The sequence below is a fragment of the Strix aluco genome, chromosome 12 (assembly GCF_031877795.1).
Source record: "Strix aluco isolate bStrAlu1 chromosome 12, bStrAlu1.hap1, whole genome shotgun sequence".
Taxonomy (NCBI): domain Eukaryota; kingdom Metazoa; phylum Chordata; class Aves; order Strigiformes; family Strigidae; genus Strix; species Strix aluco.
Window position 1 is genome coordinate 18,570,614 of NC_133942.1, and position 13,899 is coordinate 18,584,512.

Consider the following 13,899-nt stretch of genomic DNA (forward strand, 5'->3'; position numbering starts at 1 on the left):
CGAGATATCAGAGCTATGGCTGTTTTGCAATTTCAGTTGTCCATAAATGCTACACTTCTAAAGCTTTTCCATATTTCCATGATTACTCTGTAACTATAGCAAATTGTCTAAGCCTGCTCTACAGCACTCATTTCATCTGAGTAATTTTCAGGAACACTCTGTTAGATGTGGGCATCTAAGGGTGTAAGAAAATGTGCTATACTACATTACAGAGAAATTAAACACAAACCTGTAGTTCCAGATGCAAAGAGACGGAGGAAGGTGTGGTTTAGGTTTCTTTTTTCTTACTCGTCTGGAAGAGCCTTTTTTCTTGAAGCTATGCTTTCTGGGGAATTTCCTTGAGGGAAGCAGAGGGGCCTCCCCCTCCTACAATAAAAGGTAGAGAAAAAAAGGAGCTTTCGGATTTCAAATGAAAAGCACCTTAGCTGTTTACTTATGTCTTTGCCTCACATCAAGAGCACAACAAGAGCCTCACACAAGGCTGCTCTAAGCCATATCAGAGGGGACTTTAAATATGTGCCCTGGGCTTCATCTGCATCCTGAGCATCCCGATGGACAGAAGCCTTGCTGGGCAGAAAGCACCACAGCCAGGCTGCTTTCCAGTAATGCAGCTGGAGGGGGAAAGAGATGGGGAGATATTTTCATAGGATGCAACTGGAAATTGCACGAAGAAATAATTGCTGATGATCCTAGAAGCGTTTGGAGTGTTTGCACCATTGGCTTGTAACTTTGTGAAATTATCTACCCCCATTGAGGCTTGACATAAACTGGTCATGTTTGCACTTGGGCAGAGACTAAGTATAAAAATGGAGAAAAAGGGGAAAAATTCTCTGAGTAGAAGTGAAGAGGAGGAAAGCAGAGAAAAGCACCGCTCTGAAACCACCTGCGAGCAGTCGGCTCCCCACTGCGGGCGGCTGCAGGGGGACCCGCCTTCAGCAGGTGGCAGCAAGAGAGCTGGGGATGGACGAGGAGATGATGCTGCTGCATGGCCAGGGCACCCGGGACACCACACAGGCCTCGGGGAATTTGTCATCCTCCTGATAACTTCTGTCCACCAGCAGAAAGGGGGGAATAAAAAAAAAAGCCACAAAATCTACACATCGCTCAGCATAAAAAACTGAGATGTCAGCTAGCTGATGTGCTGGAAGCTTTGTATTATTGTGGCAGCAAATAGGCACTAGCAGTTATTTTTTGTTTTAAAGTTATTTCATAGCTGTGCTCTAGCACCCAGGTGTCACAGTCCCCTGGGTCTCAGCTCTGTGTTTTCCTTTGCAAAGGCCTCTAACTGAACTCTGGGGAGGTGCAGGTGGGGCTGTGCTGAGGTCAGCCCCTGCCCAAGATTTGCCTGGGTTCAAAGTTGGGTTTGAATGCAGTGTTTCTGTTTGGACCAGACTCACTTGTGCAGATGGGAATGCAAGTGTTTGGCTGCAATCCTGGGCCAGCACATGAGCCACTTTCAAGAAGAAAAGGGAGGAGATTTGCCTTCCTACTTTCAGCCTGACTTTGGTATAATATTTATGTTACATTACAATAACAAACACAATGAGGAGCCATCCATATTCATGATCGTTGCTCCTGTTACCTGGAAGTCCTGCAGGGAACCGCTCAGATGCAACACTGCATTTGCTGGTCCCCAAAGCCCCGTGATTAACTGACTGTTCCCCAAACAGTGTTGCCCCTCAACTCGGGATCCAGCTGGATGCCAGTGCCTGGTGCACGTGTGCCTTGCAACAGGAATTTCATTAGCAGGAACGAGATAGACTCCTCCTTTCTCCCAGCCCCCAGGGTAAGACAAAAAGGAAACCCACAAGCTTTTGGCTTTGCAAAGTGTGTGATGGCTCTTTATTGAAGCTAATGAAGAAAACACACAGTTTGGGAGTTACATGACTCATGCTTATACCCCCTCCAGCTACATGTAAAACCACAGTGTCAGAAGCTCTCACCAGACAGTGTGACAGGTCAGCATGTGACCACAAACACCACTGCCAAGACACATGGGGTTTGATCTTCTCAGTAGGGATGGACACACAGGCTTGCTCAACAGTAATAAAGATGCTTTTGTCTTGTCCAGCTGGAAGCAGGACTGGTTGGATACCCCATGAGAAAGCTGTCTCTCATGTGATTTCCAGACCATGTTTTTCATATCACATAATCTGAAATGACATTAGAGATAGGGCCCAGTCCTGCTCTGAGCTTCTGGGGCATCCATTGCTTTGCTGCTCCTGGCCCAAGCTCTGAAGACACTCCACTGTCAAGCGTCACTGGGAGAGCACTCAGGGAGACCAGGTAGCTGGTAGATGCTCCACATCGTGTAGATGCTTCTCTAAGCATAGCTGTGCAGCACCACTGCAGAACAACAACCAAGTATTTGTGCTTAGTGGAAAACACAGAGCTTGAACTGTTAAGCAATATGCAGAAACCTAGATGCAGTAGCTGATAGACACCTGAGTACCAGCTGAACAAGGACTCAGCACCATCTATCAGTAGATAAGACACAAGATCTCCCGAGGAATCAGAGACTTTGAGCTTTTGGTGGGCCCTTATCTGATCCCCAACTCACACCTTTCCTTTCCTTCCTCCTGGGTATGGACCAGGAACACACTCTCCCAGAAGCTACAGCACAACATAAATCCAGTGTACTCAGCCTGAAGCTCTCCATGGTGTGACCTGGCAAATGTGATGTAAATACATTTAATCTGGAGGCACCAGGGTCCCTGACAACCTCCCTGAGGATGGCATTATGCTGCCCACCCTGCGGAATCCTCATTTCCAGGGCTTCCAGTCTAAGCTCATCCAGTCCTTCCTTTCATGAAAGGAGTTTCATTACAGATCCAAAAGACATTCAAAGCAACACATTTTTCATGTGGACGCATGCAAGTGAGCCAGGAAGGGATCTGAGCTCCTGACACCATCAGAGCCTTCCCTGTCCTGCCAGACATGCATCTTCCTAAGGTTTTGGAGACTGAGTGAGGAAAATGAGTGTGGTGGGATTGCCAGGGCACTGCAGATTCAATTCCTGGCCTTCTTTCCAGCACTTGCTTGCAGCCTCATCTCTGCCCAATCTCTCTAAGAGGCTGGGAAGGGGATCATGTGCCAAACCCACCCCCTTAACCCCACTCCTTTAATCATCTCCCTCCACCATATGTGTGCATCTGCCCAGATGTGTACTTGCTGTCTAGAAGTTTTACTTCCAATACACACAATTTCCTAGCACTGCAAATAATCAACTATGATGTTTCTCTGTAGGCACAGCACTTCCTTATGCAAAGAGGAGAGGGGAGGCTGAAGAGGGGATCTCCACTCCCGCTGCTTGAAATTACTGCCTTGTAGTTTGCTGGCAATCTTTGCAGTATGTTATACCCACATGTAAAATATCTTCCTGGGTTCTTTTTCTCCCATGTCTTGGCTGCCTGAAGGTGCTCTAAAAGAGCTGGAAAAGCCAAACCTGAGAACATGTTGAACATGTTTTCATTGCTTTCTCTTTTGTTTAAGAAAAAAAAAGGAGTTTTGACTCCAAAATGCCCTCGCAAAAACATGACCTTTGGTTGGACCAATACACCAGGTCACAGATGGGTCTCTGGTGCCTTTTAACAACTTCTCAGCACAGAGCTGAGAGGTTGTTAAAGCCTCTGAGACGGCAACACTGAGCAGGATCCATCTGCTTGCTCGGAGACTCGCACGCCTCTGGGGTGACCTGCAGTCTTCGGTGTGATCACTCCAACAGCAGTTCAGTGCATGAATGATCAGAGAGGTGAAAATCATGCCACAGAACAGAGCAGGGGGCACAAGAAGAGACGGCTGATGCTTCCCACTGTGGGCAGTGCCCAGGGGCCCTGCTGCTGCTGCAGGTGTATAGCAGAAGAGAAAAGTGAAGCAAATGTAAACTCAACTTCTTTTCGCCTTTCTTTCCCTCTGTAAGCATCTAAGCATCGGTTACCTTCCTGGGACTGGTGGGTCCCTGGATCTGGAGATGAGTGCTGTCACTGGAGCAGCTGCCTGCCAAGAGCTGAGACACTTCGATGCTGCATAGCCCCAGCCCTCATCAGAAGGAAGCATCTCATCACTGCCTCTACCATGGATGCCGTGCCAGCCAGTCAGCAGCCTCATTTGTTTGGAGTCCAGCCTTGTCCCTGCTTTGTTTGCTTCTCATGGCAACAGACAAGCTGCGGAGAAGGTTTTTCCCCCACATGCTTTACCTGATAACAGCCTTGAACCAGCATCTGTTTGCCTGGAGGCACAACTCCTCGCTGCTAGTTGGGACCTATTTCTTAGGAATTGTTGCTAAATGATGTCACTTTGGAATGAGCTCCTGTCAGGCTGTGTCTGCGCTACCTAAACTCCAAAACTGCCAAAACTTGCTACCGCTGGTGTCCAAAGGGGTACAGGGACAACCAGGGATGTTGAACATGTGGGATTCATCCCTAGCTCTGCTAAGCAGAGTCTTTCCTGCTTGAAAATTGCCCTCTCCTGGGGCAGAAGGAATGAGGGTGCAGGGGTCTGCTCACTGCTCACCCAGATATACCTGTGTCTGCCCCTCTCCTGCCCACGGGAAAGCTCCTGCTCTGCTCTCTGCTGTGACTGTGTGTACTCCTGGGCACACAACACCTCTTCTTCTCCACGCTATGTGCTGTGCCTGGCACAGCTGGGCTGTGAGCTCAGCTGCTCAGCTCTGAAGAAACAGCAAAATAATAACAAAGGCTGTCAATGGCTGGTTAATCACAGCATTATCTGGCTCCTCTTGGCCAGTGTCTGCAGCTGGAGCTGCTCTCTCCAGGCCAGCATCGCTGCTGTGCACCCGCTCACCCTGACTGCTGAGCTGCTGGGGGACAGTCCTGCGCGGGTGAAGCAGCACAGCTCTGGCTGTGGGGCTGAGCGCGGTGGGAAGATGCGCTCAGCTCCTTCCTCAGCCTTCAGGTCTTTAGCGGCATTTCACTTAGAAATGTGGCTATTTCAAAACCTTGCATGGAGCTAGTTCAGGCACAGGGACCTCTGTGACTTCCAGTTTGGGATTAGCTCTTGCAGAACACTCAGAGCAACTTTTTAGACTTTTCTTCTCTGGCTGACAGTCAGTGTTAATGGCTACCAAAGCGCAGCTCAAACACGACTGTGGCAAAATGGGCTCAGTGAGTAACAGGATTAAAGCGGAGCTGGGTCAGAGCGGTAACTTGGTCTCCGCACAGACAGGGCTGAGATGCAGGTGTGGGGCTGCCTGCCCCTGACAGGGCAGATGCTCACCCACAGAAATGTCACACGGATGCTGGCAGGGATCAGCAGGGGGACCTTGTCCTGCCTGGGGGCAGCGGGCTGTAGTAGGGGAAAGCTTCAGGCCCTTCACAATGTGATATTTTAAGGCTGTGTAATTTTTTAAGATTGGACCAGAGACCAATTAGACACCACAGTCACTCTGTGTACATCTGTAGTGTGGCCAGATGTGGTTCTGCACAGATGCAAAGCACTGAGGGTCCCACGTCTGGTCAGACTTGCCTCTCTCAAATTTTCAGCACTGCACAGCATCATGTTTTAACTCTTGGTTGGACCAGAATGCCACTGCCACATCCCCCTATGTTGTTGTTACTGTAGTGGAGGTAGAGGGATCTAAGTTACAATACTGCTTTTGAACACTTCTCTAATACGTTTTGGCCCTGAACATGTTGGGTGTGGGACCAACGGCAAACACACAGTCACGCACAGACACACACTGCTATGTGTAGACACCCTTCGCAGCCTCATGTTTCTTGCTGGCTGATGAACAAGGGAGCAAAGGATCTCTGAGGGAATGTAATTTAGCACCAGGACCCAACGGAGCGCAAAATCCCACCCAGTGCCAAAGACTTGTGATTTACGCTTTTGTTCCTGCAACAACAGACAGAGGCAGAAAAAAAAAAGGAAAGAGCTTTGCCGAATTTTCCATCCCCTGCCGAGATGTGAAGCCGAATGGCAGCCAGTATTCACAGCAACACCCACGGTTAAGCACCAGCGCTGTTGCCAACTCCTGCAATGTTATCACAAGCCTCCCAGCATTCACTTTCCTTTCTTAAAGCCCCAACTCCTGGAGTCATGGGATTAAGCAGACAACTCAGCATTTGATTTTAAGAGCAATTTCTATCTCTCACTGTTAAGAAGAAAAGCTTGTGAATGGGACATGTTCAAACCTACGAAGAAAATAAATCAGTGTATCTACTTCAAATCTGATAATTTTTAAGCCAATTTTATTTGGAGAAAAGGGTTTGAACATTTTGGAAAGCAGAATTTGTTAGCAGTTGAAGGAGACCCTTAAGGAGGTAAAAAAATAGTCTCAGCTGAGAAGATGCTGCGGGAGGAAAATAGGCTTGTAAGTAGACTGGGTTCTCATTGCTTTGCAGAAAGATCAGCAAAGGGAGAACATCTGGATTTAGTAGCTAAGGTAAAGCACTTTTTGTGTCAAGAGCAAACATTAAAATTCAAAATGTGAATACTGAGACTCCCTAGAAAGAGAATTGAGCTCAATAGATAATCCTACCTCTGTCCCAAGGTTAGACCGTGTGGATGGTATTGATATATCAGTGCTCTAGAAGAAGGAGGTGTGGGATCTGCGTGTAAAACAGCATTTTTCAACATTTTTCAACACTTGCTGTAAGAAGCTTTGTGTTGGAGTCCTACAAAGCAGTCAGAGGGATGGACAGATGTCCCCAGTGCTCACAGCCACCAGGCCTGTACACATTACCTGCTCTGGCTCTCTTGTTTCAATTGCAACTTATTTAGACCTGGAGCTGCTTCAATTTTTTGTCCTGTGGAGTGCTAAAAGCAACTTCAGTGCAAAGCAAGTAATTAAGAGCAATAATTATGCAGATGTCCTCAGAGCGGGTCCATCCCCTGTTCTGCTGCAATTTTTAATCATTTTAAGTTGAAAATGCTTGTATGATCCTTACACCCATCTACAGCTTTAAAGTACAAAATGGGATGCTTTAGAAGACCATGGTGATAAATGGTTCCCATAAATGATGAGAAATGTTTAAATCAATAAAACGTTTGTTTAGATGTCCATATGGAGGAAAGATACAGTCTGTCGGTCTTCATATTGGATTGATCCCACTGTGTTAAATTGCAGCTGGCTACAGCCCTTCATCGTTTAGTGCACAGCTTGACAAGCATGTAAAATATTCACGCTGAGCACAAAAATTTTGAGTGTCTGATCTCTGCATTGTCCTTGTCACTTCCTCCCAGCCAGGGCCAAATTAAAGGTTGCTTAATACGGGGGAAGCTTGCCGCAGCTCTCCCACAAGCCTTTAGCCACGTTACCCAATAGCCTCTTGGATGGCCTGGGGGAGCGAGCAGCTGGGGAGCAGATGCAGGCAGCCTTCCACACGTGACCACGGCTCTGCCTATAGCCCTCACATTTAGGGTTTATCAGCTGCTCTGGGCTGTTGTTCATAAATAAATACATAAATACAACAGTAACATGGTCTTAAAGGAGTAGCTGTTGTTGGAAGGTCTGTGCTCTTGAGAGGGTCACAGCAGCGATGGTGGGTGGTGGGAGGAGAAGCCAAGGCAGTAAAGGGGGAGCTGGGAGCTCTGGGTGCTGCTCCCACTCAGGCTGGGTGATGCCAGCCATGGCGCTTGCCTGCCCATGCCTCTCCTCGAAACACAGAGCAGTGTGGGATGTTCCTTCTGAGTCCTGGAGAGAGGCCAGGAAGGCTGGTGATGGTAGTTTTTAAAGTCATCTGAAAATCAGTGGCCAAAGGACCCATGAATCAGAGTAATAATTTTGGTTAGAAATGGATCTTGAAACCAAAGATGTGCATGTGAAAGCAGCTGCCCTCACATCCCACCACTCTGTGAAATCAGGTGGGCCTGTCACTCCTGCCTGCAGGCAGCACAGGCAGAAATGTGGCGTGAGGCAGGGAGGTCCTTCAGAGGCAGAGGCAGCTCCTGAAAGCCCCATCTCTCAGAAATGTGCTGGTGGAAGGAGGGCAGCCCTTGTGCTCCACTCCACTCATACCAAGGATGGGCAGGGAGAGGGTTAGGCAAGATGCTAGGCTGACACCCGTGGTCCTGCCTTGTAGCGCGGTGCCTGATCCGGGGCTGACTGACAAGGCTCGGAGGAGAGCTCAGGTTGGGCACAGACATTAGGAAAGCTTCACAGCAAAGGTCCTGGCTGCTCAGCTCCAAAAGGCAGCACATCACAGGTTCACTTCAGGTGACTATTCAGGAACTTGGATCAGGCTTCATCAAACCCCTCTTCAGTCACATTTTGGATGTGCCAAAACAGGCCTGTTAGTTTGGGGGTCCTGATGAGTGCTGCTGTGCATCCTGCAGACTCACTTCTTTCTCTCCAGCTCTCACTGTTCCCTTGGTAAACGGGGACCCGTGCCCTGCAAAGCCTGGTCATTGCTGCAGGCAGCCCCATCAGAGCAGGGAGAAAAACAGCAAAAAGAAACAAAACATGTCCTGATCAAAGCCGGTAGAGGCCACTACTGTATGCTTTAAAAATAACTCCAGGGCTGAGGTCTCTGGCATGGTCTTCACTCCCAAGCATGCTCCTGACTCCAGCGTGTGTTTTTCTCTCTTCTCTGGTGTCATGTCTTGGCTTCAGGATCCCCAGGCATGTTGCAAATTGTTGGGTCAGAGTCACACTTTCTGCTCTCTGCAAAGGGGTGATGTAAGTGGCCACATCCCTCCCTTCCTCGCCTCCAAACTCTCAATCATCATCAGACGAACCATCAGTAAGTAACCAGTGCTAGTAAATGCAGGTCCCCAAGAGGCTACAGTACTCCAACCCAGGTATCTTTAAGGCTGTGTCATATAAAGAGTTTTTATACGAAAGAAAGGAAAATGAAATATGGAGTCTCTCAGACATGGTAACCTCAAAAACGTGGCCACCTTTCCCCAGGGCATGGTCTGCTCCCCTGCCCCGAATACTCGTCCTTTGCCCTCTCTGCAGTCTGGGGGCACCTGCCCTTCCAGCTGGGATGATGTTGCTTTGGGCTGACCTTTGTCAAAGTTCTTAACCTTCAGTGTGTTTACTGAGATGATATAAAAAAGATATAAAGTGGACTAAACATTGAAATCCATAAAAACATTGCTGCCCTGCTGCTGTTCCACAGCTCAGGTCTATTTGTACGTACCCAGCAATGGTGCAATATGTGAGGTGCCTTTGATGTTTGAAATGGCTTGGATCTGTGAAAATGAAGCCAAGCTGTGCCTTTACTTTAGTGAAATAAACAGAGAGGTGACTATAAATGCCAGTTGTTACTCTTAAAAAAGGCACCAATGTGGAAAAATAAGTAGGGCACCATCGGTAAAGTCAACAGTTCTTTTTAAAATAACTTAATTTCTTTAAATAGCTTTCAATATATTTTAGAATAGCTTAAAATGTTTTTATTTTAGGAGACAGGGGGCCTTTTTCATTAGATGATGAAAGAGGGTGTTAATTTTTCAAAAATCTGGCATTTTTTCAATGTCTGCCTTTTAGATTTATGAAGACAAACTTGCTCCTTGTGCCTGTGTTTTATCATCTTGTTACTTCCAGTACCGGGGGAACAGAGTGCTCTCACAGTGTACTCAGATGGAGATGTTGTGCCCCAGTCTGTCTCGGTCATAATGAAATGTGGCTGAGCACATTCAGCTTGTTCCAGCTGATGTTACACCTCTTTCTGCTCTCCAAGTGGAAATGCAGTCATCAGAGGGTGTGTATGTGTGGTGGAGATGCCTTCCCAATGGGGCCTCAGGGATCCAGACACTGAATTAGCAGTGTTGCCTAACGAAGAAGCTGCTAGATGGGGATACAGATCCAGTCCAGCCTGGAGTACTCTCAATTTTGCCATCAACCTTGTAGGACACTTAGGGTCAGAACCTAAACGAGGCTAAACTTTACTACTTTCTGTCTCAGTTTACCCGTGTGTTCAGCTATTCCAACATTTCTGAATGTAGATGTTAATTACTTATTATTAATATATATGTGGGTCACTGTTCATTTCCCATCTATGTCCTTGCATAATCTCATTCCCAGTTCAACAACTAAAAGCTTGACTTAACGACCCACTGGCAATGTGGTGCCAAGCACAGAAGCTAATCAACCCCATTTATCACTTTCCTTTTCATCCTTAAATAGAGAGGACATGTGCAGCAGCACAAGTATTATCTTCTCATTTGTTTTGCATAAGCAGATAATTTCTGGAAGAGATCAGTAGCTCACTTATCCACAGCATGTTGTGCTGCAAATATGGAGTCCAAACTTTCAGTTCCCTACCACAGAAAATTAGGCCCAGAGGGACTATCAACACTTTTATTCCTTGGGGATATTTGTACATTTGCTGTCACTCCGTACCCACCTTGACCCAGGGAGCAGCATGGGTGTATTGGATGAAGAACTAATGTTAACCAACAGTTACGCCATCAGTGCTGGCACCTGGATAACTTATACAATAATTTAAAAGTGTTGCTTCTAACCTATAAAATCAAACATGGTATGGGTTGCTCTTACTGCATCAGAGCACCAGAGATGATAGTCCTTCTGGCTCCGCAGATTCAGCCAGAGTGTGTATCTTCTTACTTCCTGAGGGCACCCCTGAAGAGCACTGCTAAAAGCACAGCACAAGTGGGGGGTGTAAGCCTGGTTCAGAGACTCTGTCTGGAGCAAGCGGCAAGGAGAGACAGTGGTTGGTTGGATGGGAGTCCAGGGCTCAAGAAGTAACTGATGGGAAAAGCGCAGAAGACATTGGGCTCCTTATGACAGCAGGAGCAGAAGAAAGCAGCAGCAGCATGACCTGCTGTAAAAGCTTTAGGAAATAGTGCTTTAGGAGGCAGCAAATTCCCTAGGGACTAATAATGCTTCCTGCTACCCTATTTTTTAATTCATTGTACTTGCTTCAACCACTGAGTTAAGCAGCTGATGCTGAGTTGCTGTGGAAATTGCCCAGGGAAGGCATGTGGTGTGCACGTGCATGGAGGTAATGGCTTTACCGTGAGTGGCCCTGGGGGCTCCAAGCCAAGTGAGAGCCAAATAACGGATACAAAGAAAATAAAGTGCTACTCTCCATCTAGTGAGTGTGGATCACATGCAAATGGCTACATGGCTTTCAGAGAAAAGGGTTTCAGACAGGAGAGCCGGACAGAGCTCTGTGAGGTGTTAGATCGCAGAAATCCCTAAGGGGAAAAAAAAGATGGCTGTTCTATGGCTTGAGAAACTTAAAGTTCAACTGATAAAACACTAAAAATGGACTCCAGGGAACTAACTGAACTAGCAGAAGTAGTGTGAGGGTGTGGAGAAGCGTGATACATGATCTAACAGATGTTAACTTTTGTGATCCTACAAAGCCATAGTAACGAGACACATCATACGCATCTTCCCTGCCAAACACAGCCAGCTCCCTTCTTCATTCAGTCTTTCAGCACACGCTCCAGTCGGCCGTATTACACAAGCCATACATACAGTACAATGTTGAAAACAACCAACACCTTTATAGATGAAGGAAGGTGATTAGTCTACATCTTCATTCTCACTTTTATAATAATCATCACGGTGCTTTGTTCCAATGGACAGCAAAGCAGTATTGCACAAACATCTAAACCTCCATAGCCTGTTAAGTTTCTGGAGCTGTCTCTTGTCCTCTCTTTTAGATTTATGATAAATGATATCATGGTGGGTAGTTAGATGTTTGCTGTTTGTGGGAAAGCCTGTCAGAGGCTTGTAGGGCATTGAATTTCCAGTTTCCTTCTGCCTGTGCTAGAAGAGATGGGTATTGAAAGCAGCATGCTTAGGCCCGAAGAGCAGGGAGCAGCATGGGTTATTCTCCAGATACCCCACCAGTGCAGACCGAGGGGAATAGCTGGGAGGATGCTATAGCCATAGCTGAGAAGAGGGGACTGCCACGATTCATATGAAGGTAATTAGAGATGGGAAAAATTGCCGTCATGCAGAGATTTTAGATACCAGCTGAGGTCCAGATATTTAGAAGGGATTGCTCTTCCATCATTAGCAGTCACATCTTGCACAATTAAATTCTGTGTGAGAATAAACAGCTCAATATCTAAACAATCATTTGCAGAAGCAATTATCAGATGGCATATAGAGTCACAGTAAATGAGCAGGCAAATTCTGCCCATGGATTCGTAGCTATAAAATTGTTTTTAAAGTACAGGTTATTTCAAAATAACATTACATACGCATAGCAAGATGTCTTCATCTTTTGCATGTTCTTTTACGTGCACAGCTGTAAAATCCTGGCCCAAAACTATTTTCTTCACCCAGGGGTTTCAGCATAAGCTGCAATGTCTGCTTTATTCTTCTGGTTGCCACAACAGCTGAGAGAATAACTCAGTTCCTCTTTTCATTTTAAAGATGCTCAAAAAAGGAACTGAATATGATTACAGGAGTAACCTGATGTGGCCATATGTTGGCACAGAAAGATGAGTCTCCTTGGTTTACTTTCAGAATCAGATACTTAGCGTGGCAGGAGTGTCTGTGGTTTTAATAATTACACAGATGGAATTACAAATAGTTTTATTGATATTTGGATTAGTGTGTAAATCAGACTAATAATAGAGGGAAAGACCTGTTTGTCTACATACATGCAGGCTTTCAACAGCTCTTCATAAGCCAATCAAATAAACAGTGTTCCAATTTGTAAAAAGTGTAATTTCACTATCTCCAATGGGAAACAGCGATGTTAACAACCATTCTGAGATGCCTAATGCTTTGCAGGACAAAGTTTGCTACATACACCTTTATACCCATCTTGGTGGAATAAATGGGGGACAGTTTCAAGGATATTAACTTCCCTCCCCGTGTAACTCTAAACCCTCGGATGTGGTTTGGAGTTGAATATATACATGCACCAATGCTCTTGGCTTGTGACAAACATGAGAAAATGGATGCCAACTTTTGGAAATGTACTACAAAGGAGAGAGAGATAAACAAAATCAAAGCAAAGGATTTTGAAGGGCATAGTTATGGAAGAGAAACACCACCAAATCCTAAGTCTATCTGTGTAGAATCAAGGGGGTTTTTATGTTTGAGATATTTATTATGTGAGGCATCTGATCTCCTGTTCTGTCAAGCGATCTTGCTTGATGAGGTGCCTCTCAACTTTCTGATCTGTTACTGTAAGCACATAGGTTACGTTCTGCTCTTGGCTAACCCAGGCAGACAGTGGGAGGAGGGAGAAGTTAATAAAAAGGGAAATACAGCTTTTGCTGAAGTTCTCAGATGACATGGCAATTTAATCAGTTACAAACAAATTCTCCAGGCTGGCAGGTTACCCAAGATAGCCGCTGTCACGGCCCCTGCCCGCCTCGCCACCCGGGGCAAGTATGCAATGATATACTGAATCAGCTTCACTAAGAGCAAGCTCAAATATATCTAAGGATGGTTTAACTGCTCTGTGTTGGCAAAAAAATAAATAAAAAAAAATTTGTGAAGACAAAGACCTCATTAGTTGAAGTCGTCTGCTGACTGTAATGACATCCTGGACACCTGTCAATACAGAGCTGCAGGGATGGAGTGGGCTGTTTGATCCTAATCTCCTTCTTGCCAGTCTGGATCAGTTCTGTCTCTGTTTGATCTATCGGAGGTTTAAATGGCCAGTGTGGTGGTCTGCTCTGCAGCCTGCAAGGCTGGAGATAAGTCTGCAGAAATACCCAGCTGACCTTGGAATGAGCTTTGCTTGGATTTGCTTACAGGTGGTGATCAAAAATACCGTATGACGGCTGCTTAATGTGAAATAGATCCCTTCCACACAAAAGCACGTCAGTGTGTGTTGTGAAACAAAACTTGCCCAGCCTGGGATGCCAGAGATGCCGTATCCCATTCTTGACACAGCCGATGTAATGGGCTTCTTAGCCCAAGCTGTTAAGAAATGACTGAGAAGTGATCTAGCGTTACAGGAGTGAGGGGAGACCCTGACAAGCCAGCATGCCAAC